The sequence below is a fragment of the Bos indicus genome, chromosome 15, assembly GCF_029378745.1.
Source record: "Bos indicus isolate NIAB-ARS_2022 breed Sahiwal x Tharparkar chromosome 15, NIAB-ARS_B.indTharparkar_mat_pri_1.0, whole genome shotgun sequence".
Lineage (NCBI taxonomy): Eukaryota > Metazoa > Chordata > Mammalia > Artiodactyla > Bovidae > Bos > Bos indicus.
Genome location: NC_091774.1, coordinates 44,928,198 through 44,945,029, shown reverse-complemented (window position 1 = coordinate 44,945,029; position 16,832 = coordinate 44,928,198).

The following is a 16,832-nucleotide window of genomic DNA, read 5'->3' as shown; positions in this document are numbered from 1 at the left end:
GACCCATTACACTCATAAATTTAAATACAAAAATCCTAAACAAAATATTAGCAATCTGAATCCAGTATTGTGTGGAAGAAGTAATATGTAGTAAACAAATTGGGTTTAGCTCAAGAATGGGAGACTATGGATTAAAGACAATCTCTTTAACAAGTGGTGCTGGGAAATCTGGTCAACCACTTGTAAAAGAATGAAACTGGACCACTTTCTAACACCATACACAAAAATAAACTCAAAATGGATTAAAGATCTCAACGTAAGACCAGAAACTATAAAACTCCTAGAGGAGAACATAGGCAAAACACTCTCCGACATACATCACAGCAGGATCCTCTATGACCCACCTCCCAGAATATTGGAAATAAAAGCAAAAATAAACAAATGGGACCTAATTAACCTTAAAAGCTTCTGCACATCAAAGGAAACTATTAGCAAGGTGAAAAGACAGCCTTCAGAATGGGAGAAAATAATAGCAAATGAAGCAACCGACAAACAACTAATCTCAAAAATATACAAGCAACTCCTACAGCTCAACTCCAGAAAAATAAACGACCCAATCAAAAAATGGGCCAAAGAACTAAATAGACATTTCTCCAAAGAAGACATACAGATGGCTAACAAACACATGAAAAGATGCTCAACATCACTCATTATCAGAGAAATGCAAATCAAAACCACTATGAGGTACCATTTCACACCAGTCAGAATGGCTGCTATCCAAAAGTCTACAAATAATAAATGCTGGAGAGGGTGTGGAGAAAAGGGAACCCTCTTACACTGTTGGTGGGAATGCAAACTAGTACAGCCACTATGGAGAACAGTGTGGAGATTCCTTAAAAAACTGGAAATAGAACTGCCTTATGATCCAGCAACCCCACTGCTGGGCATACACACTGAGGAAACCAGAAGGGAAAGAGACACGTGTACCCCAATGTTCATCGCAGCACTGTTTATAATAGCCAAGACATGGAAGCAACCTAGATGTCCATCAGCAGATGAATGGATAAGAAAGCTGTGGTACATATACACAATGGAGTATTACTCAGCCATTAAAAAGAATACATTTGAATCAGTTCTAATGAGGTGGATGAAACTGGAGCCTATTATACAGAGTGAAGTAAGCCAGAAGGAAAAACATAAATACAGTATACTAACGCATATATATGGAATTTAGAAAGATGGTAACAATAACCCGGTGTACGAGACAGCAAAAGAGACACTGATGTATAGAACAGTCTTAGGGACTCTGTGGGAGAGGGAGAGGGTGGGAAGATTTGGGAGAATGGCAATGAAACGTAAAATATCATGTAGGAAACGAGTTGCCAGTCCAGGTTCGATGCACGATGCTGGATGCTTGGGGCTGGTGCACTGGGACGGCCCAGAGGGATGGTATGGGGAGGGAGGAGGGAGGAGGGTTCGGGATGGGGAACACATGTATACCTGTGGCGGATTCATTTTGATATTTGGCAAAACTAATACAATTATGTAAAGTTTAAAAATAAAATAAAATTAGAAAAAAAAAAAAAGAAAAAACATCAACTCTAAAAAAAAAAAAAAGAATGGGAGACTGTTTTAATTTTTTTTAATCTACAAATATTAATCTCATTAAAAATTAAAGAAATAAAATGTATAATCATAATTGAGCAAAAAACTATAAAACTGAAAACTATTCATAACTATTTTTAAGAAACTTTCTTAGTGAACTAGATATTGTAAGGAATTCCTTGAACTCATTAGGAATTGTAGAAATTACTTAACATCATTAATGGAACCTACAAAAATAGCCCCAGTAAACATTATTCAAATAGGTAAAGATTAGAAACATTAGAAAAGATTAGAAAAAGTATTATTCCCTTTAAAATCAGGACCAAAACAGGCACAATTGCTATCACCACTCTAATTCTATTTTTCTAGAGTCTGTAGACAGCACAATTTAAAAAGTGGGGGGAGGGAGAAGACAAAGGTATAATGACTAGGAATGAAAAAATGAAAGCTATTTTCTGCAAAGAATGATTATCTGCATAGAAAACAAAAAAATTAATAGATAAATTATTAAAAATGATAGGTGAATAGAGCTGACAGATGATTAACTGTTGCAGTTTTATGAATTAGCAATAAAAAATTAGAAAATATAGTTATAAATGCCATATCTACAAAAGCAACAAAAATATAAACAAAATATGTGTATACTATACACAAAAAAATTATAAAATCTTATAGAACTACATCAAATAAGGCCTAAATAAATTACGTACCATATTCACAAATAGGTCAACTTAATATCACAAAGTTGTCAGTTCAGCTCTAATCTTTAGAGTCAATGCAATCGAAATCCATCAAATTTTACAAATTTATAAAAAACAAAAGTAAACAAGTGGGACCTAATTAAACTTAAAAGCTTTGGCACAGCAAAGGAAACTATAAGCAAGGTGAACAGACAACCCTCAGAATGGGAGAAAATAATAGCAAATGAAACAACTGACAGAGGATTAATTTCCAAAATATACAAACAGCTCACACAACTCAATACCAGAAAAACAAACAACCCAATCGAAAAGTGGGAAAAAGACCTAACCAGACATTTCTCCAAAGAAGACATACTGATGGCGAACAAACACATGAAATATCCTCAGCATCATTCATTATTCAGTTCAGTTCCATCATTCAGTTGTGTCTGACTCTTTGCGACCCCATGAATTGCAGCACACCAGGCCTCCCTGTCCATCACCAACTCCTAGAGTTCACTCAGACTCAAGTCCATCAAGTCAGTGATGCCATCCAGCCATCTCATCCTCTGTCGTCCCCTTCGCCTCCTGCCCCCATCCCTCCCAGCATCAGAGTCTTTTCCAATGAGTCAACTCTTCACATGAGGTGGCTAAAGTACTGGAGTTTCAGCTATAGCATCAGTCCTTCCAAAGAACATCCAGGACTGATCTCCTTCAGAATGGACTGGTTGGATCTTCTTGCAGTCCAAGGGACTCTCAAGAGTCTTCTCCAACACCACAGTTCAAAAGCATCAATTCTTTGGTGCTCAGCTTTCTTCACAGTCCAACTCTCACATTCATAAATGACCACTGGAAAAAACATAACCTTGACTAGATGGACCTTTGTTAGCAAAGTAATGTCTCTGCTTTTCAATATGCTATGTAGGTTGGTCATAACTTTCCTTCCAAGGAGTAAGCGTCTTTTAATTTCATGGCTGCAGTCACCATCTGCAGTGATTTTGGAGCCCCAAAAAATAAAGTCTGACACTGTTTCCACTGTTTCCCCATCATTATTAGAGAAATGCAAATCAAAACTACAATGAGATATCATCTCATACAAGTCAGAATGACCATCATCAAAAAGTCTGCAAATGGTTAGTGCTGGAGACGGTGTGGAGAAAAGGGAATGCTCTTGCGCTGTTGGTGGGAATGTACATTGATACAGCCACTATGGAAGATGGTATGGAGATTCCTTAAAAAAAAAAACTAGGAATAAAACCACCATATGACCCTGCAATCCCACTCCTAGGCATATACCCTGAGAAACCAAAATTGAAAAATTCACATGTATCCCATTGTTCATTGCAGCACTATTTACAATAGCTAGAACATAGAAGCAGCCTAGATGTCCATCAACAGATGAATGGATAAAGCAGTTGTGGTACATATACACAATGGAATATCACTCAGCCATAAAAAGGAACGCATTTGAGTCAGTTCTAATCGAATGGATGAACCTAAAACCTATTATACAGACAGAAGTAAGTCCAAAAGAGGAAGATAAATATCATATTCTAACGCATATATACAGAATCTACAAAAATGGTACTGAAGAATTTATTTACAGGGCAGCAATGGAGAAACAGACATACAGAATAGACTGATAGACATGGGGAGAGGAGAGGAGAGAGTGAGATGTATGAAAAGAGTAACATGGGAACTTACATTACCATATGTAAAATAGATAGCCAAAGAGAATTTACTGTATGGCTAAGGGAACTCAAACAGGGGCTCTGTATCAACCTAGAGGGATGGGATGGGGATAGGATGGGAGGGAGGTTCAAAAAGGAGGGGATATAAATGTACCTATGGCTGATTCATGTTGAGGTTTGACAGAAAACAACAAAATTCTATAAAGCAAGTATCCTTCAATTAAAAAAATTAATTAAAAAATGTTTTACAAATTTACCCTAAAACATATAGGAAAGAACAAAAGGCCAAGAATAGGCAAAACACTTTTAAAGAAAAAGATGGCAGAAGGGAGGAAGAACCTGCCCTACCAAACACTGAGACATATTCCAAAACTACAGCAATTAAAATAACCTAATATCAGGCCTGCTCTACTAGATTTCAAGACTTTTTTTTTTTTTTGGCTGTATTGTGCAGCTGGCAGGACCTTAGTTCTCTGACCAGGAATTGAACTTGGGCCCCCAGCAGTGAAAGTCCAAAATCCTAACCACTGGACCACCAGGGAATTACCAAGACTTATTCTAAAACCAGAGATATAGTCATTAATAAATCATTATATTTGTGTAGAATAGACAAAATGGAAAAGAAAAAAAAGAGCCAGGATTAGTACCTGACATTTATGAAACTTTGATATAATCATGGCAGATCAATGAGGAAAGAAATAACAATTCAAAAGTCAAAATTTTTAAATTCCAGATAAATTAAGGGGTTAGAACAAAATTTTAAAAAAACATTAAAATATAGAGAAAATATATGCCTATCTTTATGATATTCAAATAGGAAGGATTTCTTAAACCAGACCCAAAAAGCTCTAACCATAAAGAAAGTATTGACAATCTTTACTACACTACAACCAAGATTGGTTCTTCAAAAAATACCTCATGGGAAGTGAAAGGAAAATATATAAACTTGCAGAATGTATTTGAAACATTTATGACTGATAAGAGATGGGTATAAAGGTATGTAAAGAAATCCCTTTTAAAAATAAAATAAATAATATATAAGTAACTAAATAAGCAACCTAATAGAAACCAGAGCAAATGACATGAAAAGATTTTTCATGGAAGTCAAAATAGGCATGGCCACTGACATATAAAGAGATACTCAACCTCATTAGTAACCTGGAAAATGCAAATTAAGCCCACAAGTAGATATACCATTAAATATTCATTCAACTGGGAAAAATTAAGATGTTTCAGAGTTCACTCATCAGTGAGTACTTTTATATATTGCTAACAGTAGGGTAAATTGGTAAAACCCCTAGGAAAACAAGTTGCTTTGGAGGCTGGAAGTCTGGGATCAGAATGCCAACAAGGTCAGTTTCTTTTGAGTGCTCTCTTCCTGGCTCACAGACCATTATCTTCTCACTATATCCTCACAGTGTGGACTTCTTATAAGACCACATTCCTATTAAATTAAAGTCCCAACCTCATAACCTTATTCAACTTTAATTACTTCTTAAAGACCCTATCTTGAGATAAAGCACCATAACCATTGGGGTTTATGATGAATTTGGGGAGGCCACACTGGACAGTTCAGTTCAGCTCAGTCGCTCAGTTGTGTCCAACTCTTTGTGACCCCATGAATTGCAGCACGCCAGGCCTCCCTGTCGATCACAAACTCCGGGAGTTCACAGACTCACGTCCATCGAGTCAGTGATGCCATCCAGCCATCTCATCCTCTGTCGTCCCCTTCTCCTCCTGCCCCCAATCCCTCCCAGCATCAGAGTCTTTTCCAATGAGTCAGCTCTTCACATGAGGTGGCCAAAGTACTGGAGTTTCAGCTTCAGCATCATTCCTTCCAAAGAAATCCCAGGGCTGATCTCCTTCAGAACGGACTGGTTGGATCTCCTTGCAGTCCAAGGGACTCTCAAGAGTCTTCTCCAACACCACAGTTCAAAAGCATCAATTCTTTGGCGCTCAGCCTTCTTCACAGTCCAACTCTCACATCCATACATGACCACTGGAAAAACCATAGCCTTGACTAGACGGACTTTGTTGGCAAAGTGATGTCTCTGCTTTTCAATATGCTATGTAGGTTGGTCATAACTTTTCTTCCAAGGAGTAAGCGTCTTTTAATTTCATGGCTGTAGTCACCATGCAGTGATTTTGGAGCCCAAAAAAATAAAGTCTGACACTGTTTCCACTGTTTCCCCATCTATTTCCCATGAAGTGGTGGGACTGGATGCCATGATCTTCGTTTTCTGAATGTTGAGCTTTAAGCCAACTTTTTCACTCTCCACTTTCACTTTCATCAAGAGGCTTTTGACTTCCTCTTCACTCTCTGCCATAAGGGTGGTGTCATCTGCATATCTGAGGTTATTGAGATTTCTCCCAGCAATCTTGATTCCAGCTTGTGTTTCTTCCAGTCCAGCGTTTCTCATGATGTACTCTGCATATAAGTTAAATAAGCAGGGTGACAATATACAGCCTTGACATACTCATTTTCCTATTTGGAACCAGTCTGTTGTTCCATGTCCACTTCTAACTGTTGCCTCTTGACCTGCATACAGATTTCTCAAGAGGCAGATCAGGTGATCTGGTATTCCCGTCTCTTTCAGAATTTTCCACAGTTTATTGTGATCCACACAGTCAAAGGCTTTGGCATAGTCAATAAAGCAGAAATAGATGTTTTTCTGGAACTCTCTTGCTTTTTCCATGATCCAGCGGATATTGGCAATTTGATCTCTGGTTCCTCTGCCTTTTCTAAAACCAGCCTGAACATCAGGAAGTTCACGGTTCATGTAGTGCTGAAGCCTGGCTTGGAGAATTTTGAGCATTACTTTACTAGCGTGTGAGATGAGTGCAATTGTGCAGTAGTTTGAGCATTCTTTGGCATTGCCTTTCTTTGGGATTGGAATGAAAACTGACCTTTTCCAGTCCTGTGGCCACTGCTGAGTTTTCCAAATTTGCTGGCATATTGAGTGCAGCACTTTCACAGCATCATCTTTCAGGATTTGAAATAGCTCAAACGGAATTCCATCACCTCCACTAGCTTTGTTTGTAGTGATGCTTTCTAAGGCCCACTTGACTTCACATTCCAGGATGTCTGGCTCTAGGTCAGTGATCACACCATTGTGATTATCTGGGTCATGAAGATCTTTTTTGTACAGTTCTTCTGTGTATTCTTGCCACCTCTTCTTAATATCTTCTGCTTCTGTTAGGTCCATACCATTTTTGTCCTTTATCGAGCCCATCTTTGCATGAAATGTTCCCTTAGGATCTCTAATTTTCTTGAAGAGATCTCTAGTCTTTCCCATTCTGTTGTTTTCCTCTATTTCTTTGCATTGATTGCTAAGGAAGGCTTTCTTATCTCTTCTTGCTATTCTTTGGAACTCTGCATTCAGATGCTTATATTTTTCCTTTTCTCCTTTGCTTTTCACTTCTCTTCTTTTCACAGCTATTTGTAAGGCCTCCCCAGAGAGTCATTTTGCTTTTCTGAATTTCTTTTCCATGGGGATGGTCTTGATCCATGTCTCCTGTACAATGTCACAAACCTCATTCCATAGTTCATCAGGCACTCTATCTGTCAGATCTAGGCCCTTAAATCTATTTCTCACTTCCACTGTATAATCATAAGGGATTTGATTTAGGTCATATCTGAATGGTCTAGTGATTTTCCCTACTTTCTTCAATTTAAGTCTGAATTTGGTAATAAGGAGTTATGATCTGAGCCACAGTCAGCTCCTGGTCTTGTTTTTGTTGACTGTATAGAGCTTCTCCATCTTTGGCTGCAAAGAACATAATCAATCTGATTTCAGTGTTGACCATCTGGTGATGTCTATGTATAGAGTCTTCTCTTGTGTTGTTGGAAGAGGGTGTTTGTTATGACCAGTGCATTTTCTTGGCAAAACTCTATTAGTTTTGCCCTGCTTCATTCCATATTCCAAGGCCAAATTTGCCTGTTACTCCAGGTGTTTCTTGACTTCCTACTTTTGCATTCCAGTCCCCTATAATGAAAAAGACATCTTTTTCGGGTATAAGTTCTAAAAGGTCTTGTAGGTCTTCATAGAACCGTTCAACTTCAGCTTCTTCAGCATTACTGGTTGGGGCATAGACTTGGATTACTGTGATACTGAATGGTTTGCCTTGGAAACGAACAGAGATCATTCTGTCGTTTTTGAGATTGCATCCAAGTACTGCATTTCGGACTCTTTTTTGACTATGATGGCTACTCCAATTCTTCTGAGGGATTCCTGCCCACAGTAGTAGATACAATGGTCATCTGAGTTAAATTCACCCATTCCAGTCCATTTCAGTTTGCTGATTCCTAGAATGTCGACATTCACTCTTGCCATCCCTTGTTTGACCACTTCCAATTTGCCTTGATTCATGGACCTGACATTCCAGGTTCCTATGCAATATTGCTCTTTACAGCATCGGACCTTACTTCTATTACCAGTCACATTCACAGCTGGGTATTGTTTTTGCTTTGGCTCCATCCCTTCATTCTTTCTGGAGTTATTTCTCCACTGATCTCCAGCAGCATATTGGGCACCTACTCACCTGGGGAGTTTCTCTTTCAGTATCCTATCATTTTGCCTTTTCATACTGTTCATGGGGTTCTCAAGGCAAGAATCCTGAAGTGGTTTGCCATTCCCAACAGTGAACCACATTCTGTCAGATCTCTCCACCATGGCCTGCCTGTCTTGGGTTGCCCCATGGGCATGGCTTAGTTTCATTGAGTTAGACAAGGCTGTGGTCCTAGTGTGATTAGATTGACTAGTTTTCTGTGAGTATGGTTTCAGTGTGTCTGCCCTCTGATGCCCTCTTGCAACACCTACCATCTTACTTGGGTTTCTCTTACCTTGGGCGTGGGGTATCTCTTCACGGCTGCTCCAGCAAAGCGCAGCCACTGCTCCTTACCTTGGACGAGGGGTATCTCCTCACTGCCCCTTACCTTGGACGAGGGGTATCTCCTCACTGCCCCCGTTGCTGACCTTCAACGTGGGATAGCACCTCTAGGCTCTCCTGTGCCTGCGTAGCCACCGCTCCTTGGACGTCGGGTTGGTCCTCCCGGCCGCCGCCCCTGACCTCGGACGTGGGGTAGCTCCTCCCGGCTGCCGCCCCTGACCTCGGACTTGGGTAGCTCTTCTCTGCCGTTCCTGCACCGTTGCAGCCTGGCACTCTCAGCTGCTGCCCCTGACCTCGGACGTGGGGTAACTCCTCTTGGCCGCCCTCCCGGCTTCCGCCCCTGACCTCGGACGTGGGGAAGCTCCTCTCGGCCCCGCTTAGAGCGCCGCTCGCAGCCGCCATCGGACAAGTAACACCAATTACCAGGTAGGTGCTCAAGGCCACATCAGAGAAGGCAATGGCAACCCACTCCAGTACTCTTGCTGGAAAATCCCATGGATGGAGGAGCCTGGTGGGCTGCAGTCCATGGGGTTGCTAAGAGTCAGACACAACTGAACGACTTCACTTTCACTTTTCACTTCCATGCATTGGAGAAGGAAATGGCAACCCACTCCAGTGTTCTTGCCTGGAGAATCCCAGGGACGGGGGTAACCCTAGTGGGCTGCCGTCCATGGGGTCACAGAGATTGGACACGACTGAAGCGACTTTGCAGCAGTAGCAAGGCCACATATACAGAAGGATGTTTAAAGCAGTGGTGTTCATAATATCAAGAAATGCAAGCAACTCCATGCCCACTCAATAAATTGGAAAATAAAATTTGATATATTTAAACAACAAAATATTATACAGCAAGGGAAACGAATGAAATATAGTTAAATGCAATACCATGAATACATCCTAGTGAACTGAGATTGGGAAGAAAAGACTATTCCAGAAGTTTACCACTTTCAGTATTATACTCTTATAGAGTTCAAAAGCTAGCAAAATTAAAGAATATGTTATTTAGTCATATATATAATTTAAATAAAGCCATGATTTTAAGTAAATGATGATAGACACAAAATTCAGGTAAAGTGTCATTTCTCTCTCTCTTTTTTTAGGATTTATTGATTAGCTGCTCTGGGTCTTAGTTGCAGCACACAGATCTTTGATCTTCATTGCAGCATGCGGGGTCTTTAATTGTGACCTGTGGGATCTTGTTTTTTTTCTTAGTTGTGGCATGTGGAGTCTCCCATTGATAGTTGTGGTATATGGGATTGAGTTTGACTAGGGACTGAACTCAACCCTCTTAGCCACTGGACCACCAGGGAAGTCCCTAAATAGATGGTCATTTCTAAGGTGTGGGCAGTGAAGCAATGAAATATTGGAAAGGAAGACATAGTATATGAAACAAAGATGCTACAGCCAGCTCGTCCTGTCTCACAAAAGCTGACTGTTAAATTTTCTGGTATTTTGAGAGCCAGTTGTTAGACTGCTCATAGTTTGCAGTCAACTATGTATATACACCATATATATACATACACCTTGGAAATAAGTAAACACCAAAACCAGAGCCACATTTTTTTTTTCAGGTAGCTGGTTGTTGAACACTTAGTAGCATACCACTGTCTGCAACTTGGCATGAAGTCAAGGGGGTTAGTCAGGCTCACTGCTGCTAGAATCTAAGCATCCTGGAGAGGCAGGAGTCAGGGATGGTTAAGGTTAACAAGCCAAAGAAAGAAGCTACACTGACCCAAAACCAGGGGGGAGGGAGGGAAGGCCAGCGGCAGGTATAGAAACTAAGATATGAATATCAGAAAACCAGAGAATCGAGAGAAGGGAGTGCCAAGCCAAGAAGACAAGAAGGAGACTGGTCTTGGAGAGCCCCGGAGACAGGCAAGTGCTATAAGCCATGGGTCGCCTGGTCAGGCTGGCTTTTGACAGGGTGACCAATCAGCTGATGGGGTTTGGTTGCTGTAGAACATTCCTCCTGCAGGAAGCAGGTCTGCAGCAGCCACTGAAAGTGTCTCCAGGCAGAGGGCTTTAATGTCACTGAATTTCAGTGTAACGGGAATGTCTCAGGCTCGTGGAGACTGGCTGAGGAGCATGGCTTCCTGAAAACGCCTGTAGTGGTCAGGGACCAACTACTGGTGGGAGGCAACCCACCAGCCTGCCTGTGCCAGTCCAAGTCTGTAGAAGGATGGGGTGACTTCCACTAACGAGTGGCTCCTGTGGTCTCTGCCCCACAAGGGCAGCCAGAAAGTGGAAAGTGTTAGTCACTCAGTCGTGTCTGATTCTTTGTGACCCCATGGACTGTACACAGCCCACCAGTTTCCTCTGTCCATGGGATTTTCCAGGCAAGAATACTGGAGTGGGTTGCCATTTCCTTCTCCAGGGGATCTTCCTGACTCAGGGATTGAAACTGGGTCTCCTGCATTGCGGGCAGAGTCTTTACTGTCTGAGCCACTGTCTGAGGGAGTGGTTCCTGTAGGCTCTGTCCCACAGGGCAGCCCAAGCAAGGCCCAATTGCAGAATTGAGAGAGCCTGGGGTTCCCCCTTGAGGTTCTCTCATGTTTCTGTTCTTGTTCAGTCGCTTCCGTCTTGTCTGACTCTGCAGCCCCATGGACTGCAACATGCTAGGCTTCCCTGTACTTCACTATCTCCCATAATTTGCTCAAACTCATGTCCATTGAGTCAATGTTGCCATCCAACCATCTCATCCTCTATCTCCCACTTCTCCTCTTGCCTTCAATCTTTCCCAGCATCAGGGTCTTTTCCAATGAGTCATCAGGTAGCCAAAATATTGGAGCTTCAGCATCAGTTCTTCCGATGAATATTCAGGGTTGATTTCCTTTAGGATTGACTGGTTTGATCTCCTTACTGCCCAAGGGACTCTCAAAAGTCTTTTTAAAGCATCACAGTTTAAAGGCATCAATTCTTTGGTGCGCAGCCTTCTTTATAGTCCAACTCTCACATCCATACACGACTACAGGAAAAACCATAGCTTTGACTATAGGGACCTTTGTCGGCAAAGTGATGGCTCTGCTTTTTAATACACTGTCTCGGCTTGTCATGGCTTTTCTTCCAAAGAGCAAGCGACTTTTAATTTCATGGCTGCAATCACCATCCACAGTGATTTTGGAGCCCAAGAAAATAAAGTCTGTCACTGTTTCCATTATTTCCCCTTCTATTTGCCATGAAGTGATGGGTTGTCACTGAAGTTGGGGCTCACTCCACTCCAGCCATCACAGGGGTCAGGGGGCGGGGTGGGGGGGGTGCACCAAGCTATAGGTCCACCTTTAACATGAGCCTGCAGCTATGACCCTGGGCTTGTCAGGCAGGACTAGCAAGCATGTTCCTCAGGACAGCCAGGAACCCAGGTGTGATGGAGAATCTTATGTGTCAATTTTACTGGGCACAGGATCCCCAAATAATGAAATATTTTTTCTGGGTGTGTTTATGAGTGCTCTTGAATGAAATGAACATTTAAATTGCTAGACTGAGTAAAGCAGATTGCCTTCTGTAATGCCAAACGCTTGAATAGAACAAAAAGGTTGACCCTCTCTCAAATTAAGTGAACTCTCCCTGCCTAAATGTTGAGTAAGTCCATGCTCATGGCCATTCTCAGCAGATGGTCTTGCCTCCACCTTCTTGAGAAAAGCATTTGACAGGAGTTCCTGCAATGTCCCTTCTCTCCCCCATTCAAATGTCTCTGAATCTCGATTCATCCTTTTCTCTGTCCCTCCAAAAAAAAAAAAAGGTCCTTAATCCCTTGATATAAAGGCAAAGTTCTTGAGGGTGCAGTGTCCACAGCCAACTCAAACCCACACATGGAGATGAGGTCCCAAGGTTCTGCATGGTCATTTGGGAGCAGCAACACTTCACTGGAGTGCTTCTTGCCTCTGGACTTTTTCCCATGGGATGATCTCAGGGGACCAGCCCTGGCTAAGGAAGATGCCTCCCCCCCACCCCCAGGCATCCAGAAGGCAGGCCAGAGCCCATGGCAGCCTTTCAAGCAGGTCCCTCATGCCATGCAAGACCTTCCCTCTTAAACTAGGCTTTTCCCATCCAGTCCTCCTTCCTCCCTTGGAGACAATTCACCTTGTTTGCACTTGTATAGTCAATCTTTCTTTCTCCTCTGAATCCTTACCCTTGGTTTAAAATACACTTAAAGCTGGTTTTAGAAAAGGCAGAGGAACCAGAGCCAAATTGCCAACATCCGCTGGATCATTGAAAAAGCAAGAGAGTTCCAGAAAAACATCTATTTCTGCTTTATTGACCATGCCAAAGCCTTTGACTGTGTGGATCACAATAAACTGTGGAAAATTCTGAAACAAATGGGAATACCAGACCACCTGACCTGTCTCTTGAAAAATTTGTATGCAGGTCAGGAAGCAACAGTTAGAACTGGACATGGAACAACAGACTGGTTCCAAATAGGAAAGGAGTATGTCAAGGCTATATATTGTCACCCTGCTTATTTAACTTATATGCAGAGTACATCATGAGAAACGCTGGGCTGGAAGAAGCACAAGCTGGAATCAAGATTGCCAGGAGAAATATCAATAACCTCAGATATGCAGATGACACCACCCTTATGGCAGAAAGTGAAAAGGAACTAAAAAGTCTCTTGATGAAGGTTAAAGAGGAGAGTGAAAAAGTTGGTTTAAAACTCAACATTCAGAAAACGAAGATCATGGCATCCGGTCCCATCACTTCATGGCAAATAGATGGGGAAACAGTGGAAACAGTGTCAGACTTTATTTTTTGGGGCTCCAAAATCCAGATGGTGACTGCAGCCATGAAATTAAAAGACACTTACTCCTTGGAAGAAAAGTTATGACCAACCTACATAGCATATTGAAAAGCAGAGACATCACTTTGCCAACAAAGTCCGTCTAGTCAAGGCTATGGTTTTTCCAGTGGTCATGTATGGATGTGAGAGTTGGACTGTGAAGAAAGCTGAGCATCGAAGAATTGATGCCTTTGAACTGTGGTGTTGGAGAAGACTCTTGAGAGTCCCTTGGACTGCAAGGAGATCCAACCAGTCCATTCTGAAGGAGATCAGCTCTGGAATTTCTTTGGAAGGACTGATGCTAAAGCTGAAACTCCAGTACTTAGGCCACCTCATGTGAAGAGTTGACTCATTGGAAAAGACTCTGATGCTGGGAGGGATTGGGGGCAGGAGGAGAAGGGGACGACAGAGGATGAGATGGCTGGATGGCATCACTGATTCGATGGACGTGAATCTGAGTGAACTCCAGGAGTTGGTGATGGACAGGGAGGCCTGGCGTGCTGCAATTCATGGGGTCGCAAAGAGTTGGACACGACTGAGCTACTGAACTGAACTGAACTGAACTGAAAACTCTTCCAGCCTAAATTGTCCCCATCTCAATCCTGCTGTTCCCTCTGTTACTGCTTTAACTGTCTCCTTTCCTTCCCAGGCAGTTTCTTTGAGAGAGTAGCCAGCACTCATACCATAAGTCAACCTGACCCTTCCCTCACTCTTGAATTCTGGCTTCTATATCCAACCCAACCCACTGGCACTGCTCTACAGGGACTGCTAAACATCTAAGTCATCAAATGCAAGGATCACTTCAATCCTGGGGTTGGCTCTTTATCTGTGTTTGGGGTGTTAGCTTAAAAAATATTCACAACCTACAAGTTAAAAGTTATGTTTTATTCAATGGGAATTTTTAGGACTTGAAGCCCAGGAGGCAACATCTCAAGTAACCCTGATATAGCTGCTCCAAGGAAGCCAGGCAGGGGGCCAGGTTACACAGTTTTGTAACAAAGGGCTGGTAAGTCTGATGTCAAAAGACTATTGTTAATTAAAGAAAACCAGATATCTCAAGGAATTTAGCACTTTTATTTGTATGGGAAGATGCAAGAGTCTAGGCTCACAGAAATCATTCCTTTGATATGCATCCACCTATCTGGGGCCCGTATTCTGTGTTTGCACATCCTGAATTTCCTTGGGGCTCACAATGGGGCGTGGCTATAGTCTGAGGCTGCTAAATGGCTGGTATTCTTTCCTTCCTAAATTCCCTCAAGCTCATCAGCTCTCCATCTGTGGTGGCTAATCGATAATGGCTGTGACTTCCTTTGTTTAGTGATATGTCAGGAAATATTCCATTTCTCAAGGGGAATGGAAAGAAACAATGTACCCAGAATACCGGCAAAAGCGCAGGATCGTGGGAATTCTAATCAAAAAAGGTAGATCCAAGGAGAAGGTAGTTCTTGGGCATGAGAGTCCGGGCTAAGAAATCCAACCTCACCCACCCACCTTGCCACCTGGAAGCTGGCACATGACCCAACTAAAGGAATTGACAAGTTTCCTTGTCCAGATGTTATACCCCTCACACAATAAAGGAAACTGAGGCTCAGGAAGTTAAAATAAAAACCCTCTAGAAAACGAAGATCATGGCATCTGATCCCATCACTTCATGGGAAATAGATGGGGAAACAGTGGAAACAGTGTCAGACTTTATTTTGGGGGGCTCTCAAATCACTGCAGATGGTGACTGCAGCCATGAAATTAAAAGACGCTTACTCCTTGGAAGAAAAGTTATGTCCAACCTAGATAGCATATTCAAAAGCAGAGACATCACTTTGCCAACAAAGATCCGTCTAGTCAAGGCTATGGTTTTTCCAGTGGTCATGTATGGATGTGAGAGTCGGACTGTGACGAAAGCTGAGCGCCGAAGAATTGATGCTTTTGAACTGTGGTGTTGGAGAAGACTCTTGAGAGTCCCTTGGGCTGCAAGGAGATCCAACCAGTCCATTCTGAAGGAGATCAGCCCTAGGATTTCTTTGGAAGGAATGATGCTAAAGCTGAAACTCCAGTACTTTGGCCACCTCATGCGAAGAGTTGACTCACGGGAAAAGACTCTGATGCTGGGAGGGATTGGGAGCAAGGGGAGAAGGGGATGACAGAGGATGAGATGGCTGGATGGCATCACTGACTCGATGGACGTGAGTCTGAGTGAACTCCGGGAGTTGGTGATGGACAGGGAGGCCTGGCGTGCTGCAATTCATGGGGTCGCAAAGAGTCGGACACGATTGAGCGACTGAACTGACTGACAGAACTGAGGTTCCCCAAAGTTACACAAGGAGTGAGGATCAGAGCTCCTTCCACACATAGTGTTGCAGAAACCAGTAATGGATAAACCAAGCACCACACTCGGAGAGTTGGAGAACTCAGGTTTGTTAAGCCAGCAGGCCCTGAGGAGTTAACAGTCCAAGCTCTGAGCCCTGAACAAAGGAGTTGCAGAGTTTTTATAGACAGACAGGTTGATTTAAACTAAGGCGTTTCACACGCACAGGAACAGGGGTCAAAACGGGGAGCTGAATGGCTGACCTTTACATGGGCAGGCGTGATTAAGAAGCATTGCAGGGGCTGGGCAATTGCAAAGAGCGGGACAAGGGTGCGTGAGATAAGCTCCAGTTCCTAGTATTTTAAGTCCTCACTTTCTGAGGCTACATGACCTACATGACCCAGACTTTGCAAGGAGCAAACTGAGTTACAGAGGCAGAACGAGCAGGAGTTTATGTAAAATTTTAACTTTTCCTCTTCACTAACACATTTATAAAATACTTATTTGTCTCTCTCTACTAGAACGTAAACTTTTCAAGGACAATGGTCTTTGTTTTGCTCTCTGATATCTCCTAAAAGTGTCTGGCTCATATTCAAATTGTTTAATGAATGACACACTATATGGACACCTTAGGATGCAGTCAAGAACAAAGCTCTTTCCTTAATGCCAATTATCCCATTGAAGTGCCAGCTGCGACCTTTGCACCGCTGTATGGCTCCATCTGGTGGCAGTGTCTCTCTCCTCCCAGGGCGGTCCCAAGTTTACTCGGAACTACTTAGCTTGAGTCTCTCTGAGTGCGCATCGGACCAAAATCAAAGAGCACAAACTCAGAGCAGGAAATTGTAGCTCTGAGAAGCATCATCAGTAGCCAGTAAGCAGAAGCACCTAGTTCACGTGGTGCAGGTTCAGCCTATGGCGCTCCTAATGTTCTCCAACTCGCTCCCTTCCGC